This window comes from Cryptomeria japonica, chromosome 1 (assembly GCF_030272615.1).
Source record: "Cryptomeria japonica chromosome 1, Sugi_1.0, whole genome shotgun sequence".
Lineage (NCBI taxonomy): Eukaryota > Viridiplantae > Streptophyta > Pinopsida > Cupressales > Cupressaceae > Cryptomeria > Cryptomeria japonica.
Window position 1 is genome coordinate 479,717,336 of NC_081405.1, and position 14,314 is coordinate 479,731,649.

Sequence of the window (14,314 nt, forward strand, 5' to 3'; positions counted from 1 at the left end):
ACTATCATGGAATGCATGAGGAGCATGAGATTGCATGTTGGATTGCCCTTACATTTTTGGGCAAATTCTATACATACTACTATCTATTTGATAAATAAAGGACCTTCAACCCCTTTGAATGGTGGTATTCTAGAGGAGGCATGGATTGGTAAAAAGGTAAATTATTCTTTTCTAAAAACTTTTGGTTGTGAAGCTTTTGTCTGTGTTGACAAAGAAAACAGAACCAAGCTTGATGCTAAATCTTAGAAATGTACCTTCATTGGATATGGGATAGATGAATATGGCTATCAGTTATGGGATTTTGAAAATAAGAAAATAATTAGAAGTAGAGATGTTATATTCAATGAGAAGGTTATGTATAAAGAATAGATGTAGGAAAAGAAACATGAACAAGAAAAACAAGAATATGTGGTGTTGGATGAGATTCTTGAAAATGAAATGCCATAGGTACCTGATGCTCAGCAACAATAGATTGTCCCACAAACTCCTGCAAGTGTTAGACATTCTATGAGGACACATAGACCCCCTAAAAGATTTTCTCCTTCTTTGTATTCTATCTTATTAAAGGATTCTGGTGAACTAGAAGAATATGAAGAAGCAATGCAGGTAGATGTCAAACAATAGAGGGAGCTAGGCATGAAAGAGGAGATGGACTCCTTGATGAAAAATAAGACTTGGGACTTAGTCCCTTTACCTGCAGAAAAAAGAGCCTTGCCTAACAAATGGGTTTATCGGCTGAAGGAGGAGGAAAGAGGTCAGAAAAGATATAAGGCCAGACTTGTGGTAAAAGGTTTTGCATAGAAAAAGGGTATAGATTATGATGAAATATTTTCTCCAATTGTAAAAATGACTTCAATTAGAACTCTACTTAGTCTTGTGGCTCCAGATGATTTACATCTTGAACAATTAGATGTCAAAACAACTTTTCTCCATGGAGATTTGGAGGAGGAAATTTACATGTTGCAACCACAGGGATATGAGGTCAAAGGTAAGGAGAACTTGGTGTGCAGGTTGAAGAAAAGTCTGCATGGCCTAAAGCAAGCACCCCAACAATGGTATTTAAAATTTGATAGCTTCATGGCTGAACACGGTTATCATAGATGTCATTCTGATCATTGTGTATATTTTAAGAGATTTGATAATGGCAGTTATATTATCCTTTTGCTTTATGTTGATGACATGCTTGTTGCTAGGTCTAACATGCAACATATAAATGATCTTAAACTGAAATTAGCCAAGTCATTTGCTATGAAGGATTTGGGTGCAACTAAGCAAATTATCAGTATGAGGATTACACGGGACAGGAAAAATAGAACCTTGAATTTGTCCCAAAGTGAGTATATAAAGAAGGTGTTGAAAAGATTTAACATGCAAGATGCAAATGTAGTTAGTACACCTCTGGCTAGACATTTCAAATTAACTAAGGAGATGTGCCCAAAGGCACAGGAAGAGGTTAATAAAATGTCTAACATCCTGTATTCATTAACTATTGGCAGTCTGATGTATGCAATGGTATGCACAAGGCCAGATATTGCACATGCAGTGGGACTTATGAGTAGGTTTATGAGTAATCCAGGTATGCAACATTGGAATGGTGTGAAATGGATTCTTCGGTATTTGAAAGGAACTACTACAAATGCATTATGTTTCAAAGGATCTAATGCTGGTTTGAGTGGATTTGTTGACTCTGATCTAGCGAGTGATATTGATTCATGGAGGAGTACTACAGGGTATGTTTTTACTATAGGGGGAACTGCAGTCAGTTGGGTTTCTAGGCTGCAAAAGGTTGTTGCACTTTCAACCACTAAAGTCGAGTATGTTGTTGCTACAAAAGCCAGCAAGGAGATGATTTGGTTACAATGTTTTTTGGAGGAATTGGGTCAGACACAAGAGGATCATCCATTATATACTAATAGCCAGACTGCCATTCATCTTGCGAAGAACTCTACTTTTCATTCAAGGACAAAGCACATTCAGCTCAGGTACCACTTCATTCGAACTGTTTTGGAGGGTCAGTTACAACTTGAGAAGATTCACACAAGTGAGAATCCTGCAAATATGTTCACGAAGGCAGTTCCATAGGAGAAGCTAATTTCTTCATCAGTTTCTGTTGGTCTTCTTGATTGATAATTATGGAATTTATACCAGTCGAGTCCTAGTGTTTTATCCAGTAGATGATGCATGTATAGTGGTGTCATGTAGTATTAGTCTCCAAGTGGGAGATTGTTCAGTGTGGAGCCTGATCAGTCTCCAAGTGGGAGATTGTTGAAATGTGGTGATTGATCAGAAAAGTATTGTACACTTAGCATGTATCCTCACTGGGGTCCAAGGCCGGGCCGGTAGCCCCCGAGAAAAGTGGGCGTTCAGGGGCGAGAGCCCCTGAGAAAATTTTTTTTGGGGTATTTTTTGTTGATGAAAACCGACATTGTAATAAAACCCTAAAAAGGCCAACTTTGATTGTTGCCCTAAAAATGCATGTTATAAGTGGCTGGGATACTTAAGGCATTGTAAGGTTGATGTACTTTTTGCTGGATAGTAAGAAAGATTGGACAACTGTGTATGGTGGACGCAACCCATTCTGGGTGAACCACGTTAAATCTCTGTGTTATCTGTGTCCTGTTTTATTTCTTTATCTTTTGTATTTAAATCTGCATATAATTGTTAGTTCATATTCGCTTCAGATCTACTTGAAACCCTGATAGTAGAAAGGATTCTTTGGGTACTGGCATTGGAGGCTGACATGACTTACAATAAGATACCGGTATTGGAGGCTAACATCATTTGGGAGATCCAACAATCAGCAATTAATTTTGATATTTATGTATATATGTAATTGAGTCGACATATATATTCATTTTGTAACTATCTATGTAAGCCAACATAAGGCATGAAGGATTGTAAGGGTATATAGGTTAGTTGATTAGATCATTTTGTGACATGTTAGGATGTGAGAGATATGAGAGTGATATTTGTAATTTGAGGAATGTTGATTATGTAAGAGGCTATTTCGGTAAGGAATGTTGATTATTTAGAACTCGAACAATCAAAGCTTGAACCAGAACTCTATTAGGCATAGCAGATGCATTAAATGAGTTCAGTCTTATGTTTTCTTATTCAAAGTGACTATAGTCAGTGAGACTCCTTTGTGATGAGAAGTGTGCTCTAGGCTGTAAGCCTTCCTGCATGTGCAGGCCTCCATATTATGTAGTTTTTTTTCATATGGCAAGTGGATTGATATTATGGGTCACAAATCCCACCGTGGTTTTTCCTCTTTGAGATTTTCCACATATAATTCTCTATGTTATGATATTAATTTGTGTGATTTGCTTATTGATTTCTTTACTTCTTTCAAATATATATGTACCGGTTTGCCAGTTGGTGAATGCATGTTATAATAAGGTTAAACATGAACATTTTGGTAGAACACTAATTCACCCCCCCGCCCACCACCCCCCTTTAAGTTTAATTGGATTCCAACAATCCACATTATACAAAAGATCTCATATATTAATCTCCTATCTAGAGGTTAGACAAATTAACTCTCTTCCATATTGCATTTTGATGAGGTTCCAAGTAGATTAGTTAAATGAAATTTCTGTTTTCCAAAAAATGACAGAAGTGTGGTACTTGAAAATCATAGATGACAAATAACAATAGATTTTTAGCTCCAAACACTACAATGGTGAAACTTTTTTAGATTGCAATATAAGATATATGTAGTTAAGCCTAAATTTGTAAAATGATATCAAATTACTATACAAAAGCATCCATTTGTGAAGATAATGCCATAAATATATCTCCATATTTAAATCCACATAGTAGCATATGTACTTATAATTATCCATGTACTATGCATAGGACCATACTCTCATTGGGCCTTGCATTTTCATATAATCATGAATTGCCAAAAATATCTCAACAAGCAATATATGCTTTCTTCTTTTTTTTTGTATTCACATCAAGGTCTAATAAAATAAGAAAAATGAGCTCCAAAAAAACTCCTTTATAAAATCTATGAGAGTAGAAAAAAAAATATTCTGGATCTAAGTACAAGATATGGCATAGAAGTTCACTGAGAAGCTATGACTTTGAAATACAAATATAAAGACAATCATAACTTTGAAGAGTTTTAAAAAAAACCTTTTTATAAAAAACTTTTAATATTTTGGTGCCTACATTTCAGGTCTATCTTCTAAAAACCCCTCTTAAGAGTTTAAAGAGTTTAAGGAGTTTTCTAATTTGACCACAGGGAAGCAGGACACACCACACATAGATGGGGCAAATAGAAAGCATTATTTTTCAAATATGGCTAGAAATGTTGCATATTCTGAGCTAAGTAGGTTGACCCATAAACCCAATTCAAATATAGAGCCAATATGATAAAAATGCAGGAACAAACTTACCTATTATTGGTGAAAGTTCACACTAGAGGAAAGGCCATGATAAACAAGATTGGAGAATACCTGCTAGAGCTTGCGTGCATGATTCTCCATAGATTTGGGAACACTAGAACATATGAGATTTTTTGCAAGTAAATTTATTAAGGATGTTAGACAGTTAAAATAATCAGATGATAACTAAGAGTGGGGGGTGAATCAATTGTCACAGATTACCAAAACTTTTAGCAATTAAAACTTTAGTATCAGAACCCAAAACATTAATACTAGAATGCTTAAACCAAATTATGAAATACAAGTTAAACTAATTTAAGCATAAACAATAATTAGAGAATAAATACCATTCACATGACACCAATATTTATACGTGGAAAACCTAGTAAAGGGAAAAACCATGGTGGGAAGCCTACCCATAGTCAGATAATACTTCTATAGTAAGTATGTGAATTAAAATTGAGGGGCCTACACTTCCAAGAAGGCCAAAAACCTAGAGCGCACTTCTCATGACAAAAGGAGTCTCACTGACTACATAGAAATCTAGACTACAATTCGAAAGAAGAAATGAACTACAAAGATAACATCTCTTATGCCTGAGTATAGTTCTGGTTAAGTTCAATATCAGAGGACTAAATCCTCTTAAATAAACCCAATTTGATCTCCAATGATCGCCCACATCCTCTTCCTGAATGATATTACATTATTTGCACATTACATATCCATATCCCATTCCATGAACATGACCTACAATGAGATCTTACATCATATATATACAAAGCCTTGACCATAAACAATCAGGTTAGCCACTGGACAATAAACCAGTTACATAATTACAAAACATGTCAGCCTTAGACCAAACAAATAATATCCATCTCATAAGGCATCTCGGAAGCACATCGAGAAGTCCAATCCACATGTTACATTAAGTTGCTCCATAACCTAGATCAACCGAGACCCAATATAGGTCCACATGCTAAAGCTATAATCCCAATCCGCCAAGTCCTGAACATGATCACCATCAGCATCCTGAATCCATACCAAAAGCTACACCAACACCACTTATGTAATTCATCAAAGATCTTCATCAAAGATCTATCAATGAAACCCTCGCTGGAACCACAAACCAACCTTCCAAGAAAGAAGGATAGCATCCAATCACCAGACCAAAACCAACTGACTACATATGAAAATGAGTAAGACAATTCCATTACCAAATCATACCGGAGCATACTAGATCATGTCGGATCCAAACCAACCAAAAACCACTCAACCTACTAGGCCTAGAAGGGTGCTGGTAAATCATCCAAAACAACTAGTGTTGACATCAATGACAAAACATCAATGCAACACATTATCAATTTCTCCAAATGGCCAACAATTTGCCCCTTTCGCATTGATGGAAACACTAGATGTGAAAAATATCTAAGTACCAAGAAATGCCAAACAAGTCTCCCCCAATGGAAGACAACCAACAATCTCCCACTCAAAGATATAGTAATGAAGTTTTGAAACAAAGACCAAAATCCCCCTATAAATGATATCTCTATAAAGATCTGAATTACACATATATCTCTCCCCCTAATACATACAACTCCTCAAGTTTTTCACGTCGATATCTCTCCCCCTTTGACATCAATGCTAGAAATCTAACAAAAATATCAAAGCAAAAACATAAACCACTGAATCACAAGGCTAACTACCCCCCTTGAGCAGTAGCATCCCCACATTAGTGTCAAAATAAATAATATCTTTGATAATACATACCGGTCTAATGCCAAAAAGCATCAATTAGTTCTCTGTCACAGGGGCAGAAACCCCTAACCTATCTCTCATGTACTCAAATGGTTCTTTAGTGAAAATATCTATAATCTACTCTTTAGTGTTCACATAAACTAGCCTAAATTCATTTACTTCCACCTTCTCCTTGAAAAATTTATACTTGATAGATATGTGATTTGTCTTAGAGTGAAATACTAGATTCTTTGATATGTCAATAGCAACTGAGTTATCACAGTGAATAACTATCGGTCCAATGCAATGCACTTTGATATCCTTCAACATTTGCTTCATCCATAGAACTTGTGTATAGTTAGTAGAAACAACAACATACTCAGCTTCAGCAGTAGATAAAGAAGTACATGATTGTTTCTTGTTGATCCATGAAACCAACTTCTTTCCAAGAAAGAAAGCTCCACCAGAAGTACTTTTCCGGTCATCAACATCTCCAACCCAATCAACATCTGTATATGCACATAAAGTAAATTCATCATCCTTAGGGTACCATAAACCATATTCATATGTACCTTGCAAGTATCTAAAATTTCTTGTCACCACACTCTCATGATTTTCTCTAGGATCACTCTGAAATCTAGATGCAATACAAACAACATTCATTATGTTAGGCCTAGTCTGAGTCAAATAAAGCAGACCTCCAATCATAGATTTGTATCTTTTAGGATTTACTGGTGCAAAAACATATTTCCTTGTCAATTGTAACCATAGGAGTACTTACTAGTTTAGAATCTCCCATACCAAATTTCCTCAACAATTCCCTAGCTTACTTAGTTTGATAGATGAGAATACCTTTATCAGTCTGAGTAATCTGCAAACCTAAGAAAAATTTAATTTCCCCAATCATAGACATTTCAAATTCCTTTTCCATATTCTTAGAAAATTTCATGCATAACTTATCAACACCTCCAAAAATGATTTCATCAACAAATACTTCGATTATCAGTATATCATCATCAGTGACCTTATAATATAAATTACTGTCAACATTAGCCTTAGTAAATCCAAGATTCAAAAGATATTTATCCAACCTTGCATACCAAGCTCTAGGTGCCTATTTCAATCCATGTAAAGCTTTCCTTAATCTGCAAACCACGTTTGTATCATCTAAAAGTGAAAAACCATCAGGTTGCTCAATATAAACTTCCTCATCAAGATCCCCATTCAAAAATGCAAACTTAACATCCATCTGATAAACCTTGTAGTTTTTATGGGCAACATAGGCAAGAAATAATCTTACAACTTCAATTCTAGCTACAAGTACAAACGTCTCACCATAATCAATTCCTTCCTTCTGAGAATATCCTTTACAAACCAATCTATCCTTATTTCTTACAACTTGACCATCCTCATTCAATATATTCCTAAAAACCCATTTAGTTCCAATAGCATTCTTATTTTTAGGTTGGGGAGCTAAAGTCCATGTGTTATTCTTCTCAATTTGATCTAATTTTTCTTTCATAGCTTTCAACTAACATTTATCTTTACATGCCTCAATTATTGATACCAGTTCAACTTAAGAAATTAAACATACCTCATTAGTTGCCAGTCTTCTTTTTGTCATCACTCCATTGTTCTTATCCCCAATGATTTGATCTTCTGAATGATTCAATCTCACATACCTAAGAGTCCTCTGACTCTCTGTTCATCTTCTTGGTTCTTCAGTTACTGTTGAATTTTCTAATGCTGCCGAAGTAACTGGTTCAACACTCTGTTCCAGTAAAGATGCTACCGGTTTAGATATAATCATTTCCACTACTGGTTCTTGCTCATAAACTCTGATTTGAATTCTATTTAGCTCATCCACCTTGACATTAGCACTCTCCACAATTCTCTACAATCTCTTGTTATAACAACTATATGCCTTCCTTTTATTAGAATAACCAAGAAATATACCTGTAGACATCTAAAAATGGTCAACGCTTGCGGAGTCATACTTTAACATTTGCGCATTGCCTTATTTTAGGGTTTTTGCATCGCATTAACATTTCTTCTATGTTGCACACTTTGTCTTTATCATTTGCGAGCATCGAGTCCTTCTGCATTCCTCATTTTTATCGCTTTCAAATTAGGTCTTGTCGATAGCAATCTTCGGTCATGATTTTGGTTGATCTTATCCTATCGCATCAATGTGCATGCTTGTTTATCATCATTTTGGACATCGTCAATCCTAATTGATAATAGAATTAGGGTTTTTTCCTCTCATCAATCTTGTCATTTTGTGATCGATTTGTCATCGATCCTTGTTCTCATCAATCTCGTCATTTTGCGATCAATTTGTCATTGATCCTTGTCCTAGTCAATCTTTTTATTTTGCGATCGATTTGTCATCAATCCTTGTTCTTGTCAATCTCATCATTTTGCAATCGATTCATCATCAATCTTTGTCCTTTTCAATCATGTCAATTTGGATCAATTAGTCATTCTTCCTTGTCAATTGGCACCTATCAATTTGATCTCGTTGTCAATCTTGGTCAATTTTTCATTGATTTTTGTCACCCAATCTCAATCATTTATCAACACTGGTCCTTTGTCAGTCAGAATCATGATCAAATCGACCCTACATCAATTATCTTTTGTCAAGACCTAATTGTCGTCCTTGCATTTCTAATTCATCTTCTAGGGTTTTATGATTTATTCATTTAATCTTGTTTGTCATTTTCCCTCTAGGTTAAATAATTTATTTATTTATCCTAAGTCTTCTTGTCACAATTAAATATTTATTTAATTGGCTAATTAATTCCCCCTCTTTTTGTGAATTAATTAATGAATGAAAAATTATTAATTAATTCACCTCATTTTCTAATTTGTTAAATTCAATTTCCACCTAATCAATTCATCTCTAGTCTCTCCCTATTTTTGTGCTTTGGTGGAAGCATGAATTTCTCATGCGTCATACCATTGGCATAGCAAGATGTCATAGGCTTTTAGTCCTCTAACCTTTGCATTGGCAATATGTCATAATTCATGACATAGAAGGTGTTAAAACCTTCTTCCTTCAACTCAATTTTGCCATTTTTGAAATCAATTGCCTCTAATATCAATTCCATGCTAATCTTATCCTCTCTCTAATTTGTCTATAAATTGGATGAGTTTCTGGGATCGAAGGAATCAATCACATTTTCAGAATCAATCACATTTTTGAGTAACCTTATGCTACAAATTTCATCAACAACTTGCTTTCCACTTGCAAATGCACTTTGTAGGTGAGAACAACATCAAATTGGAAGGTGAAAGAAGAACAATGGAGCAACATGAAAGAGATATCTGCATTTGGTTTGCTTTGATTTCATTTTGAATATCTTGTCTTCATGTTTTCATTGATTAGATTAGGATTGTTTTCATTGCATTTTTAGGTTTTGTGATTGTCCTAATTGTTATTTGCTTTGATGCATCCTCAATTTCCTAGTCTACAATACCTTCATCACATCAGTTTCTCCTTTGATATATACTCTATTGAATGTGTAAACCATTGTGCTCACTGCTTCTCTCTAGTAGATATGAGGTAGACTAGCTTCCATCATCATTGTTCTAGCAACATCCAAGATAGTTTTGTTCTTCCTTTCCACAACTCCATTCTGTGGAGGTGTCCGAGGACCATAAAATTGTCTCCTTATATCATGCTTCTCACAAAAGTTATTAAATTCACCGGATGTGAATTCTCCACCATGATCTGGCCTCAAAAAATTAATCTTCAATCATGTCTTTGTCTCCACTTTAGTCTTAAAGATTTTAAACTTTTTGAAAGCCTCAAATTTCTCCCTTAGAAAAGTAACCCACATCATTCTAGAATAATCATCAATGATTAGCATGAAATGTCTATCACCTTGAAAACTTTTAACTCTAGTAGGGCCACACAAATCAGTATGAATAAGATCAAGAACATCATTAGATTTGTCTTGTATACTCCTAAAAGAGGTTATGACCTGTTTACCCATTTGACATTATTTACATACTAGATTATAGGGATTCACAATCTTAGGTATATCTCTAACTGCCTTGGTTGAACTGATCTTCACAATGCAATCAAAATTCACATGACATAGCCTCTTATGCCATAGCCAACTCTCATCAATTTATGCAATAAAACATGTCTTCTCACCGGAATTCAAATGAAATATATTACCTTTTGTCTATGTACCAGTTGCAATCTCCAAATCAGATTTGGTAATGATTTTGCATTTTCCATCCTTGAACTATAATTGAAATCCCTTATCTACCAATTGTTTTACACTCAAAATATTATGCCTTAAACCTTCAACAAAATAATCATTATTAGTATTGTTCTTACCATCCAGTGATATAGTTCCATTTCCTTTGATCATACATGCTTTGTCATCTCCAAATCTAACCAGACTGCCATCAAATTCTTGCAAAGATAGAAACTTCCCTTTATCTCTAGTCTATGATGTGAACAACCACTGTTAATTACCCATTCATCCTTGTCTTCAATTTTAGTAGCAAGTGCCTTCTCTTCAAGTGTATTCTCTTCCAGTGTTGGAGCATCTTCCTTGATAGCCAGGAGCACCCATTCCTTCTTATTGCCAGAACCACTAACAGAGTCTTCTGTCGGTTCATCATCATAATCAGTAAAACCTTCCTCATTTTCTATGTAGCATGATTTGTCTCTATTTTTATTGTACTTATACTTGTTCTTGTTGGCATTATACACTCTTATGATAATAGTTGATGTTGTCATTGATGGCAACCAACTGGCAACTAGCTGGTATTCATCTGGTAAGCCACCAACAGTTACCGGCATCGGCAACAGACTTTTACACTAGCAGGCACTTCATCGGCAGTGGCAACAATGCATACCGATACCCCAGCCGATAGGGAATAAACTTTTGTTTATTTTATTTTATTGTAATTATCTTTTGTAAAAGCCGACATGGAATATTGTAAAAGACTCATATATATGTATGAGATCTTATAGGTCATTTTAGAGAAGTAAGGATGTATGGAGAGAACATATGGATAATATTTTTGTATAAGTTGATATAGTTGACAATGAAGGTTTTGGTTATAGACTGAGCTTAAACCGGTACTGATCCTGGCATAGTTGATGTTGATTTGAAGTAGTACATTGTATTAGATTTGATAATCCACTTTTGTAGTTAGCGAGACTCTTATTGAGCAGTGAGCTCTAGGCAGTTGGCCTTCCTGCATGTGCAGGCCCCTCATTGTAAGTAATATTTATTCATTGGCAAGTGAGTGAATATTGTGGGTCACAAATCCCACTGAGGTTTCCTTGTTAAGTATCTTGTGTTATGGTGTGTTTTCTATGTTGTCTCTATTGTTCCTGTTTACTGCATTAATTCTTATTTATTGGTACACTATTTTGGGGTGCAAATTACTTAATAACTTTAAATATTATGCTTACTGGTTAGACACTGATTCACCCCCCCACCCCCTCTCAGTGTCTTCGTGACTGTCATTGATTCTAATAGTTCTAATATCTAGGGTTAGGCTTAAATGATCTTCTCACTCTTTCTTCATACTTGAATTCCTTTTAGGACATCTAGATGCAAAATGACCAATCTTATTACATGCAAAACATTTAAAAGGTTCTTTTCCTTCATACTTAGTTCCTACCGGTCCTTTAGGTACTCTTCTAGCAAATAGTGCTTCAAGTTGCACAAACTCATCATCTTCTCTCTTCATATCATCCAATTCCTTTACATATAAAGCTTTCCAATCTTTCTTACCAGTTGCTGATGTAGATGCATGAAAAGCAGGTTCAGACTTCACAGCTCCAGAAGGTCCAAATTCTTGAAGTTCAAAAGCAGATAATTTTCCAACCAAGGTATCTCTGGTGATAGATGTATGAGCCATTGTTCTCAATTCATTAATTGCAGTAGCCTTCATCTTGTAAGTTAGTCGTAGAGCTCTCAAAACTTTAGAAACAATTTTATCTTCACTCAGAGTTCTACCACAACATTGAATTCCCATAACAATCTCATTTACCCTTTTCATGAATGTAGTAATCCTTTCATCTTCTTCCATATTCAGGTTTTCATATCTCACTTAGTAACCATAAAGTTTAGCAATCTTTACTATAGGGTCACCTTCATTAAGAGTCTCCAACTCATCCCATATATCCTTTCCAGATGATTTGTCGGTTAATACCATTATTTGTTGATCAAAAAGTGCACACAAGAGGGCTTCTCTTGCTCTACAATCATTCTCAAGATCCTTAACCAAGTTTGCAAGAGGAGGATTGTCAGATGTTGGATTATGAGGTGTAACACCATTTTGTGTGATCTCCTAAATATCCTTACCAAGACATCTCAAATGAGTCTCCATATGAATCTTCCATACTATGTAATTTGTTCCATAAAGCCTGGGAATATCTCTCTGAAAGATATCTCTAGATGAACTAGATGAACCTGAACTGTTAGTCACCTTAGGATCTTCCTCAAGTGGTTAATCTTTCTACAAAGAGGACCAAAGCTTTGATACCAATTGTTAGATAATTCAAATAACCAGAAGACAACTAAGAGGGAGGGGTGAATCAGTTGTCATAGATTACCAGAACATTTAACAATTAAAACTTTAATACCGGAACCCATAACATTAATACCGATATGCTTAAACCAAACATCGAAATAATAGTTAAACCAATTAAGCATAAACAATAATCATAGAATAAATACCATCCACATGACACCAAGATTTATACATGGAAAACCCAGTAAAGCGAAAAACCACGGTGGGAAGCCTACCCATAGTCAAATAATACTTCTATAGTAAGTATGTGAATTACAATTGAGGGGTTTTCACTTGCAGGAAGGCCAATAGCCTAGAGTGCACTGCTCATCACAAAAGGAGCCTCACTAACTACATAGAAATTTAGACTACAATCTAAAAGAAGGAATGAATTGTAAAGATAACATCTCCTATGCCTAAGTACAGTTCCAGTTAAGCTCAATACTAGAGGATTAAATCCTATTACATAAACCCAATTTGATCTCCAATGATCAACCAAATCCTCTACTTGAATGATATTATATTATTTGCACATTACATATCCATATCCCATTCCATGACCATGATCTACAATGAGATCTTACATCATATATATACAAACCCTCGACCATAAACAATCAGGTTGGCCACTAGACAATAAACCAATAACATAATTACAAAACATGTCGGCCTTAGATAAAACAAATAATATCCAACTCATAAGACATCCCAAAAACATATTGAGATGTCCAATCCACACATTACATTAAGCCAGTCCATAACCTAGATCAACTAGGACCCAATATAGGTCTACACGCTAAAACAATAATCCCAATTTGCCAAGTCTTGAACATAATCACGATCACCATCCTGAATCCATACCAGAAGTTGCACCAACACCACTTATGCAATTCATCAAAGCTTTGCTGGTGAAACCCTCACTGGAACCACAAACCAAGCTTTCAAGCAAGCAGGATAACATTTGATCACCAGACCAAAACCAACTGACTGAATATGAACATGAGTAAACCAATTCCATAACCAAATCATACCAGAGCATAATGGATCATGCTAGATCCAAACCACTCAATCTACCGGGACCAAAAGGGTACCAATAAAGCATCCAAAACATCTAATGTTGACATCAATGACAAAACATCAATGCAACACATAATCAATTCCTCCAAATGGCCAACAAAGGACCCAAACAAAACAGAGATAAATGCCTAGAACATGGACTTACCCAGAAAAAAATTGTCGAGCTTTATTGTTGCCAATCAAAAAAGATTGGTAGAGTTTTGCAAAGAAAAAACCCTAGCTTTCAGTTGATAAAAAAATAACCATTAAAACATGCCAAATCTACTTCCCACCATTGTCCTGCCCTTGCAAGGCATGCCTATTGCGAAATGCATGTTCCTATTTTTTTTTTGCCTTGAATTTTAATTTAAGACAATTAAAATAGTTTTAATTTTTACTTTAAGATAATTAAAATAATAATTTTAATATTTAAGACAAAATATTAATCTTGTCTTGAAGAGCCCCTTTATGCAATAGTGTGTGGACCCCTCTATGCAGTAGTGTGTGGCCTTGTGATATATATGTGTATATATCTAAATATTTATTATATATATATAAATATACTTATATATGTATGTATATAT